Source organism: Natator depressus, chromosome 8 (assembly GCF_965152275.1).
Source record: "Natator depressus isolate rNatDep1 chromosome 8, rNatDep2.hap1, whole genome shotgun sequence".
NCBI lineage: Eukaryota > Metazoa > Chordata > Testudines > Cheloniidae > Natator > Natator depressus.
Genome location: NC_134241.1, coordinates 29,969,851 through 29,995,413, shown reverse-complemented (window position 1 = coordinate 29,995,413; position 25,563 = coordinate 29,969,851). Strand labels below are relative to the sequence as shown.

Genomic DNA, 25,563 nt, shown 5'->3' with positions numbered 1-25,563 from the left:
TAACAATAATTTGTTAAGAAAACTGTAACCACCAATACATATTTTATATTCTAGCTAATCACTGAGGCAAAGTTAGTCAGGTCTAAATTTTATCTCACTTTGTTTTCTGAAGTTCTCAGGATGACTTCTCTAATTAGATGAATGGTGATGGGTTGTTTTAATAGCCAGCACTACTGGGAATTGCCATAGTATAAATGCCCTGCACTTCCATATGAGAGTAGAACTCCTTGTGTCAGATTATCTATACAGCTACATTTGCTTTATACTCATTCAATGGCAGTGATATTGGTGGAGTCCCAGAGGTGTAAAATTGGACTTTGAGTAGAAAATAAGGCCTTTGGTTTTCTGCTTTTGTTAGTGATTTAAATAAAATGGATCTAAAAGATTTAGATAATCTTAAATCCATCATTTACAAGGCCACTGGCCATGTATTATGGTATATAACGGGGTCTGTGTAGAATTCTATATATGAAGGTAACCACAGTCTCATTGTTCTGGTTGAGTGGGTCTGCTGTGCATAGGGTGGGAAAACACCTCTGTCTAAATCGGCATGGTGAGTAGTTAATTTTGTGTACACACAATAGAACAAAGAAGTCTGTTGTGCTAAAGCAACTGAGGCCTTGCCTTAATTATCGACAAGTGAGTTGCTTTTTTACACATTGACTTATCTTTTGACAACTCAGGATTCACTCTTATAAGTGAAATGTATATCTTGTCTTGGGTTACAAAACTGCTTGAAATTGAAATGATGTAGTTAAGATTCACACTGAGATTGTAATCTGCTCCTTAGAAAAATAGATCTTGAAATATAAAACACTGTTAAGGGTACAAGAGTGGTGATTTTGTATGTTGTGTTCAGCGAAACATCTGGGAAGTAACAGAGAGTAACTAAGTTACTTACAAAATAATAAATGCATAACCTGACACTAAAATTACGATTGTTTTAGCTAAAAATTTGTTCTTCTTTAAAGAAAATGTCAGCACTAAGTCATGAAGTTTTACATCCATTATATGTGCTTTAATGGAATAACTTCCTTCTCTCCTCTTCCCCCACTATTTGTTTATTTCTTTAAATGATTCCTCATCTACCTAAAAGGAGTATTTGGGAAAAATGCTAGGAAGATACCTAAATGGATGAGCATAACTAGAAAGCAAATCTTTTCTTTATGTTGTATGTTTTCATTTGTGTGAAACCAGAAATAAAAGAATGGGTTTCTTCTACTAGTAACTGCTAAAGTATGTGATATCTGAATGCCTCCCTTAAATTTTCTCTCTGTAAACTCTTAAGTTGGCCTGCTACATACTGTATACTCAAAATCAAACATACACTGTATCTCTCCTTGCTTTTAGGATTACCTGTCATTAAAATGTTTCCTAAATGAATATACCTTGAATTTGAGATTGGGAAACTCACAACTTTTCGGTGCTTCACCTCAAGTCATTTTATAGGAGATGACTATAAATCTAATCTTTTGCTATGGATCAGTGTGCTTTGGAGAAGGAATTGTGGAAAGTTTGGTATAACTTGTAAGGGCTAAATTGCAATGTTTTAGGCAATATAAAAACTATTTTATTAACTATTGTCAAGCACCACAAAATATTAATGCAGAAAATACGATAGCTGAATTTAAAAAAAAAAGAAGCTGGCTTTTTTCCATTTAATTTATTTCAAATAACAAATAAAAATTTCACTTACACTGCTGCAGGCTTTGGAATACAGTTGGCTTTTGATCTCTTAAAGTGGATGCAAAAGTAATCGTTTGCTTTTTTTAACAAAGCAGCTGCAGTGGGTCAGACTTTTAAAAACTTGAGTAATTTTGTTCCTGGCAAAATATCGTACATTACATTTTTTTTATTCAAAATAACATTGGAAATATATTGCTTTTTTTTACAGTAGTGATCACTCAAAGGGCATTAACCCTAAATGAATATTATTTTCTCTTAAATGTAGTTTAACTTGTCTAGACATCAGAGCAAAACCCTCATTATTAACTAAAAATATGGACAGAGTTTTCTTTGTGAAATTTATTGCCTGTGATGTCTTTCCCCTTCTTTAAATCAGTCTAAAACTGTAAAACTAAATGTCTATATAGGTTCCAGTTATTGATGTCACAAACATACTTCTTGATAACTTTCCAATTGTTTTACTTTTACCATTTGCATCTCTAAAATCTTATAACTTAGCTTTACTGAGTGAATGGATGTTAGTTCTCACAATACAAGCAGAGCATCCAAAGGGCAAATTTCTGTCAAAAATTGTGGCAGATGAGGAAAGTGTCAGGCAGGCTTAAGCACTGAATTCAAGTCACAACATGGGGAGCTGCAATGCAGACTTGGTAGTTAAAATGATATTGCAGACAGTAACAAGCTATTTCTGATCATGCCATTTTTTTTCTTCACCTTTCCAAGTAGACTGGGTTTTGATAATATCCGTTAGATATGGAAACCCACATACAACAAGGATTCTGCAAGCTGTCTTCTGCACTTCCTACGTTCTTTAAGGGCCTTACTTTCTCTATCACTGAGCACCTACAACTCCAATTCAGTTAAGTTAAATGGGAGCTACAGGTCTTCAGCACATCAAAAAAGTAGGCTTTATTTAGTGGTTTTACACCACGGATTAGATTTTACAACATTGTCACCTTCTATGCCTTTCTAAGCCAGAACTAAAAGGGTCAATTTTTGTGGTGGCTAAGCATCAAAAGAAAAAATGGTTTAAACAAAACATATGTAAAACTAATGTGTGCAGGTAGTCTGCCTTACTTAAACGTTTGTTCTTCTGCAGCTGTAGATCCAATCCTGCAACCTACGCTGCATAGGCCAACTCCACATTTGTGCACTACCCCATGGAAGTTAAGAGTCTTCATGAGTGTTTAAGTGTCCACCTTCATGAAACAGCTTGCAGGACTGAGGCCCTGAAACAGCATTAGTATAAGTCTTTTATCAGGTTTGATTGCTACTGCTCTTGCTGTCATAATCTTTGTAGCACAGAGGTACAGTACGATCTCCCAAAATGTGTGATGAACTTATGTCTGCTAAAGGACTTCATGTGTCAGGTCTTGTGAATAGTAGGAGTGCTCAGTAAGTATTTAAGTAGTTATGAAAATAGCTGAAAGAATTTGGAGTGCCCTCCAAGAATCTTCTAAATGATACCCCAGGGTTCAACTCACTTGGCTGGTAGCACTATAACCATTTTAGGGTAACTGCTCTACCTTTTGGTATATGGAATATGTCAGAAGACAGCATCACTTGCTTAGTAATTTCCAGCTCCTTCATATTAGAGCCCTATCCCTTAATTGAGTTTGTTTCATTGTATAAAATGAAATTATGTAGTCAACTGTTGTTCATGCTTGTTTTATGTAGGGCTAATTATTGGACCGACTGTAAAACATGACTAACATTGCTGATGGAAAGCTTCAAGAAGCAGAGATTTTTGCATGTTGCTAAGGAAAATTAAAAAGACGTGTTCTGAGAATTCAAGCATGAACTAAACATATGCCAATGAGCATGGAATTGTTTAAAGAGAGTAATTCACAAGGTAGAATCTTGGGTACAATTTGTAAGATATCGATTTCAATCAAGCCTTCTAAAATTGCCATGGCATGAACTCCAGCCCTTTCTTAACTAAAGAGATATTTGGAGAGTCTGTTGAGCATGTGAAGTGCCATATAAATGCTATGGATGATTCAAGTTTTAGAAAGATGCTTCACATTTTCTAAAATGGAGACTAGGAAACTTAGTGTTCTCCAGAGTGCTCTTTAATCGCCAATACTGGTATCCAATGAGGGGCCAATAAATATTTGTATACCTCTTTAAGCTAATTTGGTGTAGTTAAGAGATCAAAAGTAAAATCCTCCACTGAGGAGTATCCTAAAGATTTGTGATCCTTCCTCAAGGTCAGATTAACAACTTCCTCTTCTCCCATAACCTTATGATTAAACTGGTCCAGTCCCTGTAAGTGCAGGATGTAGTACTCAGACAGGATGAATAAGTGTCTAATGTGATGCACTATTTCTGACTTTGCCTTAACTTATCTAGAACACATAACACTGGAATATATCTGAATAAAAATAGAATTTTACAATATAGCTGGATCTGATTTGTACTGTGAGCTTAATATGTATAATACTGTGAAATATTGGCACAAAAAGGTTGTAATACAATTAAAAAACAATATTTTATTGGCTTGTTTGTTTGGACCCTGACATTTCAGCTACACAATCATACTTAAATTTATAAGGTAACAAAGCGAGCAGAAAGGTCGTTACACATTATACAAACAAAATGAGACACATGATCAAGAACGTAGGTGTACTATAGTAAATGGATAAACTCATGATACTGGGTATGATGGGGCCCAAAGTACAGATTGAAATCCCTCCCACAACCAGATGTCATACATCTCTGTAGGCAGGATATAAGACATTAAATAGTCTTGACTTTAACACAACCGTCTGCCAAAAATTGTCACACAGCCCTACTGTCTTCAGAAGGGTTGACTGTAGCTCACAGTTTGTTCTTTCTCCTCAGATCAGCTTCTTTAGCTTAGACTAAATGATTTCAACATCTGAAAACACTAACAATATGTTTCTGTTTTTAAAGGATGGCAAAAACTATAAATATAGTCAAATCTAATCTCTACAATGTTCGGAAAAATAATTAGCTCTCAGACAAAGAACTTGGATGCCAAGTTTTAACTCCAGAACCCTTGTTTTGTGCAGCGATAGAGCTTTAAAATGGAAATTGGGTTTGACCTTTAACTGGAGAGATGCTACTGTGTATGTTTCTATAAGCTGAATTTTAAATGTTTGATTATGACATTAAAGTGTGTTGTTTGGGCATAATGTACTGTAAAATCACTATTAGTGACCAAGGATGCTAGTGGAGAAGAATAAATTGTTCTGAGAGATGCTTTGCAATCTAGACCTCATGAATTAGGACTGAACAGGCTTTAAATAAATCATGTAATACAAAAAGCATTTTCCACAATTAACATGCTGAGTGGAAAGATTGCTAAGTGGCTCAGAGTTGTGGGTAAAATAATAAATGTATCGGATAGTTCTTCACTATTGTAAACAAAAGTTTATTGCAGACCTGTGGCATCCTAGATGAATCTATGCTTATGCTGTTTATACAGAGTTTGCAGAGTTTCTTTACATCTGGCAAAAATGAATTTTTTTTCCATATTCCTAAAAATGTAAGTTTATGAATCACCCAATAATAGAGCAGAGTAACCAAGCAGTGGTTTGCATAAGGTTAAGAAACTTCTATTTTCTATGATAGCTATTCAGGAAAAGTTTTCAAAATGGTCATTTTCTATTAGTGAATTGTGAAGAGTGTATAAACGCCACACCTGTGATGAAGGGGTTAAAAAGCTGCTATCGGCAAAGCTGGCCATTTCACTCATGTCAAGAGTGAAATAAGGGCTTAGAAAGCAGGAATTTCCCAGCAGCTGCTGGGCAGTTCTGGGACAGAGCAGACAATGGCTCTACAGCTCTGAAAGGAGACTCCTGGAAGTCTTCGGGGTACTGCCCACAGGAATGCCATTTACCAGTCCCCCTCCCCCCTCTCCCCGTGTCTACAAGGAGACAGTGACCCTGGGGCACTGGCTGGGTAAGACAAGTTTGCAAGCCTCATAACACAAGAACTAGGGGGCACCAAATGTAATAGGTAACAAGTTTAAAACAAAAGGAAGTATTTCTTCACACAATGCACAGTCAACCTGTGGAACTCTTTGCCAGAGGATGTTGTGAAGGCCAAGACCATAACAGGATTCAAAAAAGAACTAGATAAATTCATGGAGGATAGGTCCATCAATGGCTGTTAGCCAGGATGAGCAAGAATGGTGTCCCCACCCTCCTTTTGCAAGAACCTGGGAGTGAGTGACAGGGGATGAATCACCTGATGATTACCTGTTCTGTTCATTCCCTCTGGGGCACCTGGCACTGGCCACTGTCTGAAGACAGGATACGGGCTAGATGGACCTTTGGTCTGACCCAGTAGGGCCATTCTTACGTTCAAGGGGAGTTGATTAAGTGGTTGGTACCACTATGCTCTACCCCTTTTGGGGTTAGGAAATCTTAGAACATACAAAAGAGACTAGGGGAGTGGGAGCGGGAGCGGGAGCCAAGAACCCTTCCCCCTTCAACACAAATGGACAATTTAACTCAATTTGTATCATAGACACCCTTACTTAGGCAGATGGGGGTGTCGTATGGATTTTTCAGTGTTTATACAGTAGGAGGCACCTGTCAACAGCCTGAGAACTGTGACAATGATGACAGTAGGTGACCTCCTCGTGTTGGTTTGCTGTGAGTTTTACTATTTTAGTACTCCAAATGAGTGTGAAATTTAGATATTCTGGAACTGCAGACACTACACTTGTTCTTTCATCTCACTAAGCCATATTAATTTATATGTAACAATCTTCCTGTGTGACCTTTTGGGGAAGAAGCTTAATTGTGCTATGTACCTCAGTTTTCCTATAACACATGAATAACCCTTTTCTAGCTCAGAGTAAATGAGCATAGAATCATTGATCGGGACACGCCAGAGACATACATTTGAATGGATTTAAAGCAGCAGGCTGTTACATGATTAGGGTGATAGAACCCCTGAGTTTAATAATTCTTTGGGCGGTGGGGAGCTCAGAGTAATGTGCTGCTGCCATTGATTGAACTTTATATAATGTTACATTGGCTCAAGCAGCCAAAATAAATGTTCCCAAGCTATACCCTTGGCTGCCAAAATGATGATTAAGATTTCAGATTTGCCTTCTTCAGTTGCATAAGTCAGAACTGTTAAGTGGCCTTTTTAGGACATTTCACTGTAGTTTTGTTTAAGTTCCTGTGATTTAGTGAAGCATTACTCTTTCCTGTAAATTGCATACCAGATCTGGTCAGGGAAGATCAATGTTTCATAGATATCTTTCTCTTAACTTTGCTGTTCGCACAACTCCAGTGTATGCTAGACTTAAAAAAAAAGTTATGGAAGGGAAAAAAAATCTTCTAGTCCAAAAAGTTGTTGTTTGAAAGGAATGTTTTGAAATCTCTTCTACATACTTTTCCATATAGAGTCAAACTACTCTGACCAGTTACTGAACAGAAGAAAATAAACTAAGTTACAAGCTGTGTCATGCAAATATTCAGTTTGTTTTGTGACGAGTGTCACATGTTGGATCCCATCTGCTTGAGAAATGCCAACCATGCAAGGTTTTATTGGAACTGTGGTGAATTGAGCCTGGTGCAAAAGAAAGCACATGTGATATAAAGATTTAAAAGATGGCAGCGTACATGTAGAATATGAAATACACTGAAAGCTATTTTTAAATATGCAGCTTCAAAAATATTTGTTTCAATGTGACACTGACCTATAATTTGACATTTAGGATAACCCCTACTTCTCATCCCTGACTTAAAGTGAACAACAGATTGACCCTATTGTTATCCCCCATAACTTGGACACCTTTTGCTGTTGTCATTTGACTCCATTGGGTTTCCTGTGGGATTCCATGTAAGTGTAAATAAAGACTATTCCAGGTATCTTAACAAGTGTCTTAATAGTTAAATGTAACATCCATATGTTAAAGAATAACCACACAGGTACATATGAATCTGGCAGGTAGATAAATAAATTATCCACACAGAGGGCTCAATGCTCCATACAAGAGATGGGCTTTTCAATGTGCCATGAACGTTAATAGATCCAGGCTATTTTAAAACAGAGAGAGTGAAAACCAAATTGCAGAGTCAAGGGGCCTCATGAGACCCTCCTAGCAACTTTTGTTAGCATCCTAGCCACACACCTGATTTCAGATGGGGAGACAGAGGTGGAATGCCTCTGTTGATCGAAATGTGTGACAGTCTGGCACAAGGAGAGATGCTCTCTGGAACATTATCAAACTTCCAAGTCAATTAAGGCTCTATAGAGAGAAGATTTCAAACTGTGATGAAAGGTGTGCATCTGATAGAATGAGTGCATGTTATGGAATGCTGGTATAGTATGTGCTGTGGTGAAGCAACACCCAGTAAGCAGGCAGCCACTTTCTTGCACCAACGTTAGCTTCTGAATAATTTTAAAATGTAGTGTTATGAAGAGCATCTTATGCTGTATTTTGCTTATGCATAGTGCTGTTCAGTTTTTTAACATGACTAGTTGTTTCTATTTAAAATTGTCAAATGGCTTAAGTCATCTTGTCATTTAATTGTCAATCTTTTTCTTCTTTTGGAATGGATTTAATTTGTTGAGGAGCAAGAAAGACTTCAATGTTAAGAAATATTGAATTTATTTTTTACCATTTACTTTAAAAAGTCTCATGTATACATATTTGCTAGCAGCTTGGCATTGCATACCTACAGTACAACAATATTTATTTCTAGCCACATACTGTACTCCCATTAAACTTGGCATTATTTCAAGGATCAAAGGCAGCATATGGGATGCTTAGCCAATATAGCTTTTATTTAAATACAGATATGTTTTCATCTTGAAGTCTATATCATGTATTAACATTCATATGAGTTAGTTAAGTAATGCTTCAGGCATTAAAATGGGGAACCACTGTGTGATACACATACATAGTTTATGCAGATGCAGGATGCTATATTCTTTGGAAACCAACTAAATAAGATAAAGAAGTATTTCATTGCCAGTCAAAAGCAAACCACCACAGTTGGGCAGTCTGCAATATGATTAGTATACAGTATGTGAAGTCCAAGGACTGGAAAAGTAAATGCATTCTAGTTTAGTACAGAAGTGCACTGGCAGAGTAGCTAATTATATTTGGTACTGGTTAGCGTTTGTTCCTTGTAGATTTGAAAAGTTACCTTTCCTCGAGCTTCAGCTGAAATAAATAGTGCAAACATATTTGAAGAGAGAGAGCTTGGATCTGATTATGTTTTTACTACAAAGGACAACTCCACATAAAAATGGAAACATGGAGGAAAATAATTACATAACTCTCCTCTTCCAGGGATCTCCAAGTGCTTACTTGTCTGATGGGACAACAAAATCATAATTCTGAACTTACTCGTATGCTTCAGAAGAAGCATAAGCCAAAGCATGAAAATAACTGATCTTTCTAAGGTACTCACCATCTACCAAAATTCGCTGCATCAAACTGCCTGGAGTTAAGGATGGTGGTCAATTAGGGGATGTCTACACTATGAAATTTGGTTGATATTATAGAAGTCGATTTTTAGAAATCAATTTTATACAGTCGATTGTGTATGTCCCCACTAAGCGCATTAAGTCGGCAGAATGTGTCCTCAATACTGTGGCTAGCATCAACTTACTGAGTGGTGCACTGTGGGTAGCTATTCCACAGTTCCTGCAATCTCCGCTGCCCATTGGAATTCTGGGTTAAGCCCCCAATGCCTGATGGGGCAAAAACATTGTCGAGGGTGGTTTGGGGTACCTGTCATCAGTTGCCCCTCCCTGCCTCCCTCCGTGAAAGCAATGGCAGACAGTCCTTTTGTGCCTTTTTTCCTGGGTTATCCGTGCAGACGCCATACCATGGCAAGCATGGAGCCTGCTCAGCTCACCGCTGCTGTTGTGAGCATTGTAAACACCTCATGCATTATCCTGGAGTATGTGCAGAACTGGGCTAAGAGACGCAAGCATGAGGACGATTGTGATGAGTATATGGACACAGATGTTCCTAAAAGCATGGGCTGTGGCACTTGGGACATCATGGCAGCAGTGGGGCTGGTTGATACAGTGGAATGCTGATTCTGGGCCCAGCAAACAAGCACAGACTGGTGGGACCGCATGGTGTTGCAGGTATGGGATGACTCACAGTGACTGCAAAACTTTCGCATGCATAAGACCACTTTCCTTGAACTTTGTGAGTTGCTTTCCCCTGCCCTGAAGCCAGGAATACCAAGATGAGAGCTGCCCTGACAGTTGAGAAGCAAGTGGCAATAGCCCTGTGGAAGCTTGCAACACCTGACTGCTGTCGGTCAGTTGGGAATCAATTTGGAGTGGGCAAGTCTACTGTGGGGACTGCTGTGATCCAAGTAGGCAATGTAATCACTGACGTTCTGTGATCAAGGGACTCTGGGAAATGTGCAGGTCATACTGGATGGCTTTGCTGCAATGGGGTTCTCTAACTGTGGTGGGGCAATAGACGGAACACCTATCCCTATCTTGGCACCAGACCACCTTGCCAACCAGTATGTAAACCACAAGGGGTACTTCTCAATGGTGCTGCAAGCACTGGTGGATCACAAGGGACGTTTCACCGACATCAGTGTGGGATGGCTGGGAAAGGTGCATGACCCTTGCATCTTTAGGAACTCTGGGCTGGTCGAGCAGTTGCAAGAAGGAACTTACTTCCCAGACCATAAAACTACCGTTGGGGATGTTGAAATGCCAATAATTATCCTTGGGGACCTAGCCTACCCCTTGCTCCCAGGGTTCATGAAGCTGTACACAGGCAGCCTGGACAGTAGTAAGGAGCAGTTCATCTATAGGCTGAGCAAATACAGAATGGTGGTAGATGTTTGAAAGCTCGCTGGCACTGTTTGCTGACTAGGTCAGACCTCAGCGCAACCAACATGCCCATTGTTATTGCTTCTTACTGTGTGCTCCATAATATCTGTGAGAGTAAGGGGGAGACATTTATGGCGGAGTGGGAGGTTGAGGCAAATCGCCTGGCGTCCAATCTTGAGCAGCCGGACACCAGGCAATTAGAAGAGCACAGCTAGGCGCGCTGTGCATCAGAGAGACTTTTTGAAAACTAGTTTCATGACTGTCCAGGCTACGGTGTGACAGTTTGTGTGTTTTTCTTCTTGCTGAAAACCCTCCCCCTTTGTTGATTTTAATTCCCTGTTAGCCAACCACCCTCCCCCCTTCGATCACAGCTTGCAAAGGACATAAAGTAACTATATTGTTTTGAAACCATGAATTCTTTCTTTATTAATTAAAAAAAAAAAGTGAGATAACTGACAAGGTAGCCTGGGTGGGGTGGAGGAGGAGGGAAGGACAAGGCCACATTGCTTATTGAAGCCACACTACAAATCGAAACTGTTTGAATGACAGCCTTCTGTTGCTTGGGCCATCCTCTGGAGTGGAGTGGCTGGGTGCCTGGAGCTTTCCCCTTGTTCTTGGGCATCTGGGTGAGGAGGATATAGACCTTGGGGAGGAGGGCAGGCAGTTGTACAATGGATGCAGCGGGGGTTTGTGCTTTGGCTTTTCTGTAGCTCCAACAGATGCTTCATCATGTCCGTTTGCTCCCCCATTAGCCTCAGCATCGCCTCCTGCCTCTGTTCATCATGCTCACTTAATGCTTTCCTGGCCTCTGCTACTGAATGCCTCCATACATTAAGCTGTGCCCTGTCAATGCGGGAGGACTGCATGAGCTCGGAAAACATGTCATCGCGAGAGCATGTTTTTTTTTTGCCTTCTAATCTGTGATAACCTCAGGGACGGAGATGATAGGGGGAGCATAGAAACATTTGCACCTGGGGGGAGATAAAAAGGGAGAGTAAAATTTAAGATGATACATTTCTGAGAACAAAAAGGAGACTCTTTCAAGCAATTCACAGCAGACAGCACATGTGGTTTAGATACAAGGTCGCATTTTGCCTTTTATATTGAGCGCCTGCCGGTATGGTGACACATCACAAACGGCTGGGCAACAGAATTCGGTTTCCAGGCAGCCATGGTAAGCCTTTTGGTATGAGGGGGTTGGCTTCTTACGCCTTCATAACGTGTGGGAATGGTTTCAAACTGCAGCGCCATCCTTTCCCATAGCAAACAATGCCGGTTGGGTTTCACATTTAAAAGGAGGGGCTGCGGTTTTCGGGTGGATGTGCAGCACACACCTCCCCTCCCCCCGCCGCGTGGCTATTCTCTGGGATGATCCTTTTTAGCCAAGCGCAAACAACCCAGCATGAATGGGGTCCTTTTACTGTTCCCTTACAAAAATTCCCCTATTTCAACCAGGTGACCACGAATGATATCACTCTCCTGAGGCTAACACAGAAAGATAGAGACTGAATGTTGCTTGAATGTGACCAAAACCCAGGACCATTCGCTGCTATGCTTTGTGCTGCAATGATTCCAGACTACTTGCTACTGGCTTGGCGTGGTAAAGTGTCCTACTGTGGAGGACGAAATAAGGCAGCCCTCCCCAGAAACTTTCTGCAAAGGCTTTCAGAGTACCTCCAGGAGAACTTCACGGAGATGTCTCTAGAGGATTTCCACTCCATCACCAGACACGTTAACAAACTTTTCCAGTAGCTGTACTGGCCGTGAATACATCCCAATTCTTCAGGGCAAATCATACATTTCTCCCTGGCTGCCGGGGAGAACGGATTCATCGCTTGCCTACTGCGCATTCTCCTCCTCCTACTCTTCCTCATCCACAAAATCCTCCTCCCTGTTGCACGAGACTCCCCCCTTGCAGGTGTCCAGAGACAATGGTGGGGTAGCGGCATTTATGGGGCTCTGACCCGGACCATTTGCCTCCTTTGTCTTTTGGTAAGCTTGCCTGAGCTCCTTAACTTTCACGTGGCACTGCTGTGTGTCCCCGTTGTAGCCTCTCTCCACCATGCCCCGTGCAATTTTGGCATATATATATTAGCATTTCTTCTTTTTGATCGGAGTTTGGCCTGCACAGATTCTTCTCCCCAGACAGCAATCAGATCCAGTGTCTCTCTTTCAGTCCATGCTGAAGCTTGTTTGTGATTCTGGGGGGACTGTATGGTCGCCTGTGCTGCTGAGCGCGCCACGCTGACCAAACAGGAAATGAAATTCAAAATTTCCCGGGGCTTTTCCTGTGTACCTGGCTAGTGCATCAGAGTTCAAAGCGCTGTCCAGAGCGGTCACATTGGAGCACTCTGGGATAACTCCAGGTGGCCAATACTGTTGAATTGCGTCTGCACTACCCCAAATTTGACCCAGCAAGGCCAATTTAGCACTACTCCCCTCACCAGGGAGGAGTACAGAAGTCTATTTTAAGAGCCGTTTAGGTCGATGGAACAGGGTTGGTTGTGTAGATGCATTCATTTTAAAATTGACCTAACGTGGCTAAATTCGACCTAACCCCATAGTGTAGACCAGGGCTTAGTGTTTAATTTAATAATTCTCATTCAGTCTTTTGACCACAAATGGAAATGTTCATAATTATATTGTTTAACCCAGAATGGCATTGTAAGTTTGCAAACTGCTTGCTATGAAGTCCAAAACCTCCTAAATGTAAAATAGTTCCAGTGCTTCATTGAACTCTAACACTGCTTTATAACATCCCAGAGTGTCAAATGCAGACTTGGGAAGAAATTTGAGTGTAATTTCTAAATTTTGACGCTCTTGCTGTTGACATTGAAAGAATTCTACTTTGAGTCACCTGACCTTGTACTTGGTCTGTTCTGGGATTTACATAAAAGCATTTCCTGTCGAACTTACTGCAGTGGGGATACGGTCAATGGGAGCCTCTTACTAAAGGGTGAAATTGGAGAATGGCTACTTTCTTTAAAACTTACTTTAGAACTTAGTTTCATTATATAGTAATCAAGAATAAATTGTCACTTGAATCTAAAATATTTCCCATCCAAGGTAGTAAATACAGAACTAACATTTAGATTTAAGCACTGTTGGATGACTTTTCAAATGGTTATTGATCAGAAAGGGAACAGGTGGGAATGAGAGGGGGAGAAGAAGAATCTTAACTAGTGAAAAAGAATGGACTTTATCTGTGCTTGAGAGAAGCATAGAATCCTACTTTTAGTTTGCAGTACTTGGAAGAAGTGTGTCAATCTTTTGGACCCAGCCTGTTGGCAGTTGATCAAATTGGGCAGTGTAAACCAGTGGCTCTGAACCTTTCCAGGCTATTATACCCCTTTCAAGAGTCTGATTTGTCTTGAATACTCCCAGATTTCACCTCACTTAAAAACTTACAAAATCAGACATAAAAATGGAACAGTGTCACAGCACACTATTACTGAAAAATTGCCTACTTTCTCATTTTTACCATATAATTACAAAATAAATCAGTTGGAATATAAACATTTCAGTGTATAGAGCAGTATAAACAAATCATTGTCTATGAAATTTTAGTTTGTAATGACTTTGCTAGTGCGTTTAATGTAGCCTGTTGTAAAACTAGGCAAATATCTAGATAAATAGATGTACCGCCTGGAAGATGTGTGAGTATCCCCAGGAGTACACTACCCCTGGTTGAGAACCACTGGTGTAAACAAATAGAAAATATTGTGCTCCTCTGTGGAATATTGATTCATGGATTTTTAAGGCCAGAAGGAACCATTATGATGATCTCGTCTGATCTCCAGCATAACACAGGCTATAAGACTTCTTGGAATTAATTCCTGTTTCAGGTCCAATAGGTGGTGTTGAACTATAGCATATTTTATTAAAAAAAAATCCAATTTTGATATTAAAAGTGCCGGTGATGGAGAATCCACCACAATCCTTGATGAATTGTTCCAATGGCCAGTTACCCTCAAAGTTAAAAATTTGCTCCTTCTTTCTAGTCTGAATTTGTCTAGCTTCAACTTTCAGCCATTGGATGTTGTTATCACTTTGTCTGCTAGATTGAAGAACCCTCTATTAAACTTTTGTTCCCCATGTAGGTACTCTCAGACTGTGATCAAGTCACCGCTTAAGCTTCTCTTCTATGGGCTAAATGGATGGCACTCCGTATCTCACTAGCAGGCATGTTTTCAAAAGTCTTCAGTCATTCTGGTGGCTCTTCTCTGAACTGTCTCTAATTTCTCAAAATCCTTGTTCAACTGTGGACACCAGAACTGAATGCAGCATTCCTGTAGCAGCTGCACCAGTGCCAAATAGAGAGGTGTATATAACCTCTCTATTTCTGCTCAAGATTCCCCTCTTTATACATCCAAAAATTGCATTAGCTCTTTTGGCCACAACATGCCTCTGGGACGGTATGTTCAGCTGATTATCCACCATGACACCCCCACCCCCCAAGTCATTTTAGGGTTGTCCCCCATTTCATGTCTTCAGATGTGCAATACTGTTTTGTAGAGTGAATGTGATTCTCATAGCTTCTTCTAGGCTGCTAATATGTGGATGTTATGACTTTAAGTTCTGAATTAAGTGGCTTTTATATTCCATTTCTGGCTACACTAAATAGTGATACATTTGATCTAGAACTTCAGTGGATTGGAGGTACAGCATAATGATGACCCATTAAAGGTCAAGTTGAAAGTGAACAAGGATTGTAGAACTGTGTGTGTGTTTATTTGTATGGGAAAATATTTGGACCCAAACTGTGAAATTGTATAGTAGCTTTCCCCTTCTCCTTTTTTGGGCTGTACACTGAATAAAGCAGCATGTCTCAAATTAGATAACCACCACTTGTAGTGGCTCATCTGCACTGCTGTATATTCAGAATGACCTTTCTCTTGTTATCTCTTATAGCTGGATAGCGTCTTTATCAAGTGTGGATCATGCACACTAACTGTTTATGTACTATAGGGAACTAATGCCCTACTTAATTTATGATTTAGTATGTCTGTCTACAGTTAGTAATTAAATAGTTACATTACCGTGCTACTATGAACCTTTAATCTTTTCTTTTGCTGTTGCTGATGTGAGAGTGGATGTTTCTCTCCTTTCTAAACATTCAAAAAGTTGGCGCCTCTTCTGGAAAGGAAACCATTAGCTGCTCTGTCAACAAGTCTTCACAGGAGAAATCTGAACGCAGGAAGAGTGGAAGAGAGAGCAGCTCGGAAGAGTGGAGGACACGTGTTTGAGCAAACTAACTTGGTTTGCATTGGTACATCTGTCCAGGCTTGCAAAACAAAGTAGTTTATTTTAACAATTATCATAATAAACCATCCTGGTTTCATCAAAAACATTTTCATAGCAGGTCACTGACCCGTAAGAACTCAAGGAAAAACAAATTTGGGTCAGGCTTAAATAGACAAGAGGCTTTGTAACCACAGAATTTCTAAGCTTCCAAAAGTGGTGACTGTAAGAGCAAATGAAGTAATGATGTTTCATATACAGCATAGCAATAATTCATATGGAATTTTAGATTAATGTTTATCATTACATTGAAGATGTTAAACATTATTCTTGCTGTGGTTTATTTGTTTGATCTTTGCATTTTTTTGTACTTCAGGGGGATTTACAGAATGCTTTGCATAAGCAATATGATTTAATGTTTTGCCATTTGGGTTTTAGCAGTCATTACGGAAAATATTCAAGGGTTTGTCTTAGTAATGGGTAAACTTGCATCCAATCTATGAATATGGTCATCTTCCCAAATGCTTCATTTAGTCTCAGAAACGTGAAAACATCACCAACAGGTATTTTCTCTCTTGGCTTGAGCTTATTGCATCATTTAATTGATCATCATACACTACTTTGATGCCAGTGTAAAATGTCCCTGAATTTGGCTAAATTTAATCCTGACCTTTGTAGGTATTTTCCTTGATCTACTTTAAACAGTTATTCCTGATTATTAAGTGATGAAGTATTCATGATGAAATACAAGTAGTTAATGTGTTGTAATTCTCTGTTCATCAAGCCTTTGATATTTAGTTATCTGAGCCTTTCCATCATAGATCAGCTCCTGAGCCTTGAATCCTATTTTTACTCCTTAGTATCTCCAGTTTGTCAATATCTTTGTTGAACTAGAGCAGAAAAAGCTGCAGTGTTCCAAAGGCATGAAATCTAACTCTATTTCATGACTGGTCTTAGTTTAAAATTCACCTTTAACCTTCTAATATTACTCTCTGCATTCACAAAGTGATACAGTAATTGCTACATCTTTGTTTTTACTCATCTCCAAGATGCTTTTAGAGGAGGGAAGGCAATTACAGCTTTGTTAGTGTTCTGGGTGCTAGCTGCATTGTTCTTCTTTTGCATTTGACCTTTTGGCAGTAGTTGGAGAAAGATGGTGGGGGGATGTGTGTGTGTGTGTGTGTGTGTGTGTGTAAATATTCAGATTTTCAAAGTGCCCAGAACCCACAAATGGGGGCAAAATTTTCAAAAGCTCAGCACATATTTAGTCACGAGAATGAAAGAGCCAGATTTCCTAATATCTTCAGCACTGAGAAATAGGACCTGCTGAGTGCTGAGCACTTCAGAAAATCCAGGCCAAACTACTGTGGTGTTTTTGCAGGGTCAGAAGAGAGGTGGCTTAAAGTAATTTAGGTTTTGTCCTGTGTTTGTATAGCACCTAGTACAGTGGGTCCTGGTCCATGGCTGGCGTTCCTAGGTGCTACAGTAATACAAATTGTTGTTGTTTATAATGAATAATAATGGGGAAAGGTTAAAGCACTGTGAAATTGAGAGAGAGAGAGACCATGTGTCGTGTGTTAAGAGAGAGACATCATTCTAATTTATATAATTAATAGTAATGGTTTATCCAGCTTTAGTATTGCTATCAAAATTAACGACTGACTATCCATGATGTCTGGTTCTGAGGGTAGGAATTGCCTCTATTCTGACTAAAGGTGATTTTATTTATCCCTAGTTCTTTCTCTTATTAGGACACCCTGGTTAACAGTGTGCTGATTTGTGTCAGTAAATAACTTCCTCCCCCTCTCCCTTCAGTTTGGCTCTGGAGAGTGTGACTTTTGTCAAAGCATCCAGTTCAATTCAGAGGAGGAGGTGGTTCTCTTTGTCTTAATTTCATTGGTGGTGGCTAATGGCATGTATCCCCAGAGTGGAGGGAACAAATATTGCCACTAGAGCATTTTTTACAGTACAGTGGACAGACTTGGCAGGTTAGCCTTGGATTTACTAAATAGAACCACTTTACCAGGAAAATACATGGTGTTTGCCTTGGAAAAAAAATAAAGCCACAATATCTCAACTTAAATTTTAATTTCTTAATTTTAACATGAGTGTAGGGCTTCTGGAAAGGGACAATTTGATTATTCCAAACTGAAGTCTTTATAAACAGGACAGGTAGAGTTTGGGAAGTGTCAGGATAAGTTTTCCTGTTGGGCTTCTTCATTGTGCCTCAGCCTTGACCTGAAATAAAATAATTTGGTGACTATGGCTAGTCTAACCTTGACACCTATGCTGAAATTAAAGAGTTGTCAAATGTCCTTTTTTGGTAATGTTGAAACACATCCATTGGGAACTGGAGTGGAACCAACAGGCTAATTTCATATAGGCTTTTGAAGAACCTTCATCATGGTAACCACAATTGGTTGCTATCAGCCTGTACTGAATTTTTATCCAGAAACATGGGAAAGCTCCATTTTTTATCAATCTTCTAAGCCACCATTAATCTTTTTTGTAAGAACCTCTGTTTACATCCTATAAAATAAGACTCTTATTCTTAAACTTAGTAAAAAAATTGTAACTAAAATTCAAGCAGCTTGTGCCAAACATGTGCCTGGATATATGTGAGTGCATTGGTGATCCATCTTGTTTGGACTCTCTTAATGTGTTAGGCATTAGGCAAAGCAGGAGGAAATTAAATCTCTGAGTTTGTAATCTACTGTAGCTCTGTGACCATATGGTACTTTGACTTTGGATATTTGTGCAGTTCTGCTGCTGTTCCTGAGTTGTTAGTTACCATCCACCTGACATTTTTGTTCTCCATTCCCCTCTTCAGTTTTCATTGTAACCCTCTCTTCCTTTTCATAGGCTATGTCTACACTTGAAGCCTGGTGTGAGTCCCAGCTCGTGCTGAGATACCCGCACTAAAAATACTAGTGTAGCCGTGGTAGCATGGGTAGCGGAGGCATTGGTTAGCCGCTCTGAGTACAAACCCACCTGGACCCTGGGGGTAGGTACTAAAGGCGGCTAGCCTGTGCCACCACTACCAGTGCTACTGCAGCTATGCTACTTTTAAGTGCACTAGCTTGAAGAGAGCTAGCATGACTATATCCGCATGGGATGAGGCTCGTATCCCTAGCTCCAAATGTAGGCATAGCCTTAGAGTGAGGTGTGGAACTGTTCTGCATCTTTCACAATGACTTCAAAGTCCTTAATACTTCAGACATTTATACTATTACAGCATTCTCACTTTGAATTTGTGTACAGTACCAAATCCAACATCTAGGCTGCTCAAGACAAGCTTATAAATTTTCCATCATAATGTGCCGGTTTGGGGGTGTGTGTGCAGGAATTTTAAGACTGTTAATTTGAGCTAAAGCCATGAAAAAATATCTACTCCCAGGCAAAGGAAATTTGAGCTTAAACTACAGAGGCCAGCATTGTCCCCATCGCCATAAGATATTATATACATTACGAACAACCAAAAAACCTGAGAAATTCTCAAGTAACTTTGATTGAAAACTGAATATCACATATAATGCTTCCAATGTACATATTATTTCTTTGTAGAGAGGTGGAAGAGATCTGTCTTGCTGGCTGCATGTAAGTGCCTATAAAGGTTCTCCACTGGATGGTGGAAGATCCTGGTTTTCCATCTAATGACGTCCAGCTAACACAGACCATTATCTCTCCCAGTCTTCAAACGGTTCTGCAAGACCTTCCCATCTGTTTATCAGTAAAGGATCTCAGTGTTTTAATCAATGTAGACAGTTTCTTTTTTATAGGCATAGCTCATTATAGTGAGGTAAAGTCTCACTTCTCACTGTTGTGGGAAAAGCTTCTGTACTAAGACATGAATGTAAATAGATATGTTTTTATTTATTTCAAACCATAATCCTGGGTTTTGGCCCTAGTGGCCGCCTTCTTGGCAGCCTACCTGAAATTCCAGTCCTCAATCTTTATGTCCAACTGCAGTAATGCAAAGGAGTGCTAACAGAATATAGTAGTCAAAACTGACTGTTTCTCAGAGGGACACTGAATTTCAACCAGTATCCCCTACAAAAAATACATAAAATTGATGTGCCTAACATAGTTGTTCATTATATTCAGAACCTTAGTATGCCTATTTATAATCATTGGAATTGTCATGCTCCCGTTGCAATTCCATGGACACGAATTATGATTGTGCTTCTAGTTTACTCTTTCTTAGGTTGAAATATGCACTATTTTAAAAGATAAAATGTGCTAAATCCTCAGCAGTGCTGGTGCTAGCCCATTGGGGGCTTGAAGCAGGAATATTTTTGCCCTCCCCCAGACACATACTAATAATTAATAGTGGGGCTCCTTGATCTGCTTGGGGCCCTAAGCAGTTGTTTAGTCTGCTTATGCCTAGCGCCGGCTCTGATCCTCTGAGCCTACTGTCGTCTTCTGTCTGTTTTGCTGTAAGGAGCTATTTTATTTTTATGGCTTCTTGGTTATACCCAAGCCTGTCATCTGAACGCTTTGTTCTTAAACCAACTCTTGCAAAGTAGTTTAAACTACATTGCATTCCCTGAGGCTCCTCTCCAAGGGTAGTGTAGTACAGCTCTTAAAAACAACAACAACAAAAAAAGCAAGGTCTTACAACTAGTGTGTGTATCCCCCCAAAAATGAAACCCAGATGTTTTTAGTGTGAAATAAATAAATGACCAAGCCATGGCTTAAACCCAAGGTCCTGTTGGAAAGCTTCCAGGTGTCATTAGCTGTACTACCAGATAGCCCCTTAAACATTCTTCTTGCGTCTTGAAAGATTCAAAGAAGCACTATAGATTAAATGAATTTGCAATTAAATAAAAGTGTCATGGATTCTGCCATAGGTAGTAATTTAGATACTGATCTCAAACAGTATAAAAACAAGCACAGGTTCTAAAGATGTTCTGAATTGACTGGTTACCTGTGTGCTATTTTTACTAAGTCTAGTGTAGTACAAGAAATTCTATTGACAGAGCTCTTGATAAAATGTATTAATATAGGTATCTCTCTGGAAGCACTCTGGATCTCTTTCAAATGCAATTTCTTGCAGACAACCATAAAAGCATTAAAATAGCTATAGTAGTTGATGGGGGGGGGAAACTTTATCTTGACAAAATTACAATACTTATATCTAGTTCAGAAGCCACAGATGGTCGGTAGGGAATTGGATGGGTAAATTCCTGAAGCCAATGGGAGACACAATTTTATAATTGAGGGCAGAATTGAGCCCTGGGATATATTTTTGTTTCACCATGATTTTGCATGTAAACTTAATTTTTTAGAAGGGATGTATAATATAAAATTATCCCGTATTATCAAATAATACAACTTGCATGATCATTGAAATGAAAATGAGTAGGTATGTGAATATATATTGTGTTATTTCTTGATTTGTGGTTCTCTTGTTGGTAGTGGCCTGGTCCTTTATTTCTTCCGTAGCACCTTCAGTTTGATGATCACAAAGTTCTTCTAAGATGGAGAATATCTTATTGCCCTTTATATAAATCCATGGTACGCCCATATCTTGAATACATCGTACAGATGTGGTCTCCTCATCTCAAAAAAAGATATACTGGCATTAGAAAAGGTTCAGAAAAGGACCACTAAAATGATTAGGGGTTTGGAACGTGTCCCGTATGAGGAGAGATTAAAGAGGCTAGGACTTTTCAACTTGGAAAAGAGGAGACTGAGGGGGTATATGATAGAGGTATATAAAATCATGAGTGGTGTGGAGAAAGCCAATAAGGAAAAGTTATTTACTTGTTCCCATAATATAAGAACTAGGGGCCACCAAATGAAATTAATGGGCAGCAGGTTTAAAACAAATAAAAGGAAGTTCTTCTTCACACAGCGCACAGTCAACCTGTGGAACTCCTTGCCTGAGGAAGTTGTGAAGGCTAGGACTATAACAGGATTTAAAAGAACCTCCATTAATTTATCTAGTTCTGAGTCCATTACTGGCTATTAGCCAGGATGGGTAAGGAATGGTATCCCTAGCCTCTGTTTGTCAGAGGGTGGAGATGGATGGCAGGAGAGAGATCACTTGATCATTACCTGTTAGGTTCACTCCCTCTGGGGCACCTGGTATTGGCCACTGTCGGTAGACAGGATACTGGGCTGGATGGACCTTTGGTGTGACCCAGTATGGCCATTCTTATTTTCTTTAAACACATGTGACTGTAAAACTTTTGAGGTTAATGTTAAGCTTGTTTTACAGACAGTAAGCAATACTCCAAAGCTTCACAACCAATAAGTCGCAGTAATATAGAATGAACTCCTGATGTTTTTGTGGTCCTATGCTTTTTCAAATGGGCAACTTTATTTCTCAAAAACTTAATTTTGAATAATATTTGCCTTGTTCAGATGCCTCATGTTTTAAGACTGTAGAAAAGCTGATAGCATTGATTCTCCTTCCTGGCTTAGTTTTGGATCGAAGTAAAACCGTTTTGAAGGTAGAAGAACAAACCATTTAATTGAAAACTCTGGAGTTTTGCTATCAAATTATCTTATTTTTAAATCTTGTGCCCCAATACTACCAGAAATGATTTTCTCTCTCTAAAAACTCTTTGACTATTCAACCACACTTCACCCTAAATTATAACAAGCTCCAGTTGTGAAAATATATTTGTATGTCTTATGAGTACATGCAAAAAGTAATTTCCCAATAGCCTTTAAATCCAGTCACACTGTCCTGGGGCCAGTATAGAAATGCTAACGTTTTTGGAAAAATAAAAGGTGATGAGTAAATGCTAAAAATTTGAATATTGGACAGCGTCTTCATGGAGCATCTGATCTGAAACACCTTAGCCCTGGTCTACACTAGGACTTTAGGTCGAATTTAGCAGCATTAAATCGATGTAAACCTGCACCCGTCCACACGATGAAGCCCTTTATTTCGACTTAAAGGGCTCTTAAAATCGATTTCCTTACTCCACCCCTGACAAGTGGATTAGCGCTTAAATCGGCCTTGCCAGGTCGAATTTGGGGTACTGTGGACACAATTCGACGGTATTGGCCTCCGGGAGCTATCCCAGTGTGCTCCATTTTGACCGCTCTGGACAGCACTCTCAACTCAGATGCACTGGCCAGGTAGACAGGAAAAGAACCGCGAACTTTTGAATCTCATTTCCTGTTTGGCCAGCGTGGCAAGCTGCAGGTGACCATGGCAGAGCTCATCAGCAGAGGTGACCATGATGGAGTCCCAGAATCGCAAAAGAGCTCCAGCATGGACCGAACGGGAGGTACGGGATCTGATCGCTGTATGGGGAGAGGAATCCGTGCTATCAGAACTCCGTTCCAGTTTTCGAAATGCCAAAACCTTTGTCAAAATCTCCCAGGGCATGAAGGACAGAGGCCATAACAGGGACCCGAAGCAGTGCCGCGTGAAACTGAAGGAGCTGAGGCAAGCCTACCAGAAAACCAGAGGGGCGAACGGCCGCTCCGGGTCAGAGCCCCAAACATGCCGCTTCTATGATGAGCTGCATGCCATTTTAGGGGGTTCAGCCACCACTACCCCAGCCGTGTTGTTTGACTCCTTCAATGGAGATGGAGGCAATACGGAAGCAGGTTTTGGGAACGAAGAAGATGATGATGATGATGATGAGGTTGTAGATAGCTCACAGCAAGCAAGCGGAGAAACCGGTTTTCCTGACAGCCAGGAACTGTTTCTCACCCTGGACCTGGAGCCAGTACCCCCCGAACCCACCCAAGGCTGCCTCCTGGACCCAGCAGGCGGAGAAGGGACCTCCGGTGAGTGTACCTTTTAAAATACTATACATGGTTTAAAAGCAAGCATGTGAAAGGATTACTTTGCCCTGGCATTCGCGGCTCTCCTGGATATACTCCCAAAGCCTTTGCAAAAGGTTTCTGGGGAGGGCAGACTTATTGCGTCCTTCATGGTAGGACACTTTACCACTCCAGGCCAGTAACACGTACTCGGGAATCATTGTACAACAAAGCATTGCAGTGTATGTTTGCTGGCGTTCAAACAACATCCTTTCTTTATCTCTCTGTGTTATCCTCAGTAGAGTGAGATATAATCCATGGTCACCTGGTTGAAATAGGGTGCTTTTCTTCAGGGGACACTCAGAGGAGCCCATTCCTGCTGGGCTGTTTGCCTGCGGCTGAACAGAAATGTTCCCCGCTGTTAGCCACAGGGAGGGGGGAGGGTTGAGGGGGTAACCACGTGGTGGGGGGAGACAAAATGCGACCTTGTAACAAAAGCACATGTGCTATGTATGTAATGTTAACAGCAAGGTTTACCCTGAAAGAGTGTAGCCAGTGTTTTATAAAATGTGTCTTTTTAAATACCGCTGTCCTTTTTTTTTTCTCCACCAGCTGCATGTGTTTCAATGATCACAGGATCTTCTCCTTCCCAGAGGCTAGTGAAGATTAGAAAGAAAAAAAAACGCACTCGAGATGAAATGTTCTCCGAGCTCATGCTGTCCTCCCACACTGACAGAGCACAGACGAATGTGTGGAGGCAAATAATGTCAGACTGCAGGAAAGCACCAAATGACCGGGAGGAGAGGTGGCGGGCTGAAGAGAGTAAGTGGCGGGCTGAAGAGAGGGCTGAAGCTGAAAGGTGGCGGCAGCGTGATGAGAGGAGGCAGGATTCAATGCTGAGGCTGCTGGAGGACCAAACCAGTATGCTCCAGTGTATGGCTGAGCTGCAGCAAAGGCAGCTGGAGCACAGACTGCCACTACAGCCCCTGTGTAACCAACCACCCTCCTCCCCAAGTTCCATAGCCTCCACACCCAGACACCCAAGAACGCGGTGGGGGGGCCACCGGCCAGCCAGCCACTCCGCCACAGAGGATTGCCCAAAAAAAAGAAGGCTGTCATTCAATAAATTTTAAAGTTGTAAACTTCTAAAGTGCTGTGTGGCATTTTCCTTCCCTCCTCCACCACCCCTCCCGGGCTACCTTGGTAGTCATCCCCCTATTTGTGTGATGAATGAATAAAGAATGCATGAATGTGAAGCAACAATGACTTTATTGCCTCTGCAAGCGGTGATCGAAGGGAGGAGGAGAGGGTGGTTAGCTTACAGGGAAGTAGAGTGAACCAAGGGGCGGGGGGGTTTCATCAAGGAGAAACAAACAGAACTTTCACACCGTAGCCTGGCCAGTCATGAAACTGGTTTTCAAAGCTTCTCTGATGCGTACCGCGCCCTCCTGTGCTCTTCTAACCGCCCTGGTGTCTGGCTGCGCGTAACCAGCAGCCAGGCGATTTGCCTCAACTTCCCACCCCGCCATAAACGTCTCCCCCTTACTCTCACAGATATTGTGGAGCACACAGCAAGCAGTAATAACAGTGGGAATATTGGTTTCGCTGAGGTCTAAGCGAGTCAGTAAACTGCGCCAGCGCTCCTTTAAACGTCCAAATGCACATTCTACCACCATTCTGCACTTGCTCAGCCTGTAGTTGAACAGCTCCTGACTACTGTCCAGGCTGCCTGTGTACGGCTTCATGAGCCATGGCATTAAGGGGTAGGCTGGGTCCCCAAGGATACATATAGGCATTTCAACATCCCCAACCAGTTATTTTCTGGTCTGGGAATAAAGTCCCTTCTTGCAGCTTTTGAAACAGACCAGAGTTCCTGAAGATGCGAGCGTCATGTACCTTTCCCGGCCATCCCACGTTGATGTTGGTGAAACGTCCCTTGTGATCCACCAGAGCTTGCAGCACTATTGAAAAGTACCCCTTGCGGTTTATGTACTCGCCGGCTTGGTGCTCCGGTGCCAAGATAGGGATATGGGTTCCGTCTATGGCCCCACCACAGTTAGGGAATCCCATTGCAGCAAAGCCATCCACTATGACCTGCAC

The 25,563-nt window shown here is 40.8% G+C and overlaps 1 protein-coding gene across 1 annotated transcript in view; it reads left to right on the top strand.

The window, feature by feature from the left end:
• Positions 1-25,563, top strand: part of SLIT3 (slit guidance ligand 3) — a 790,143-nt gene that overhangs the window by 40,433 nt on the left and 724,147 nt on the right. The window lies entirely within an intron of this gene.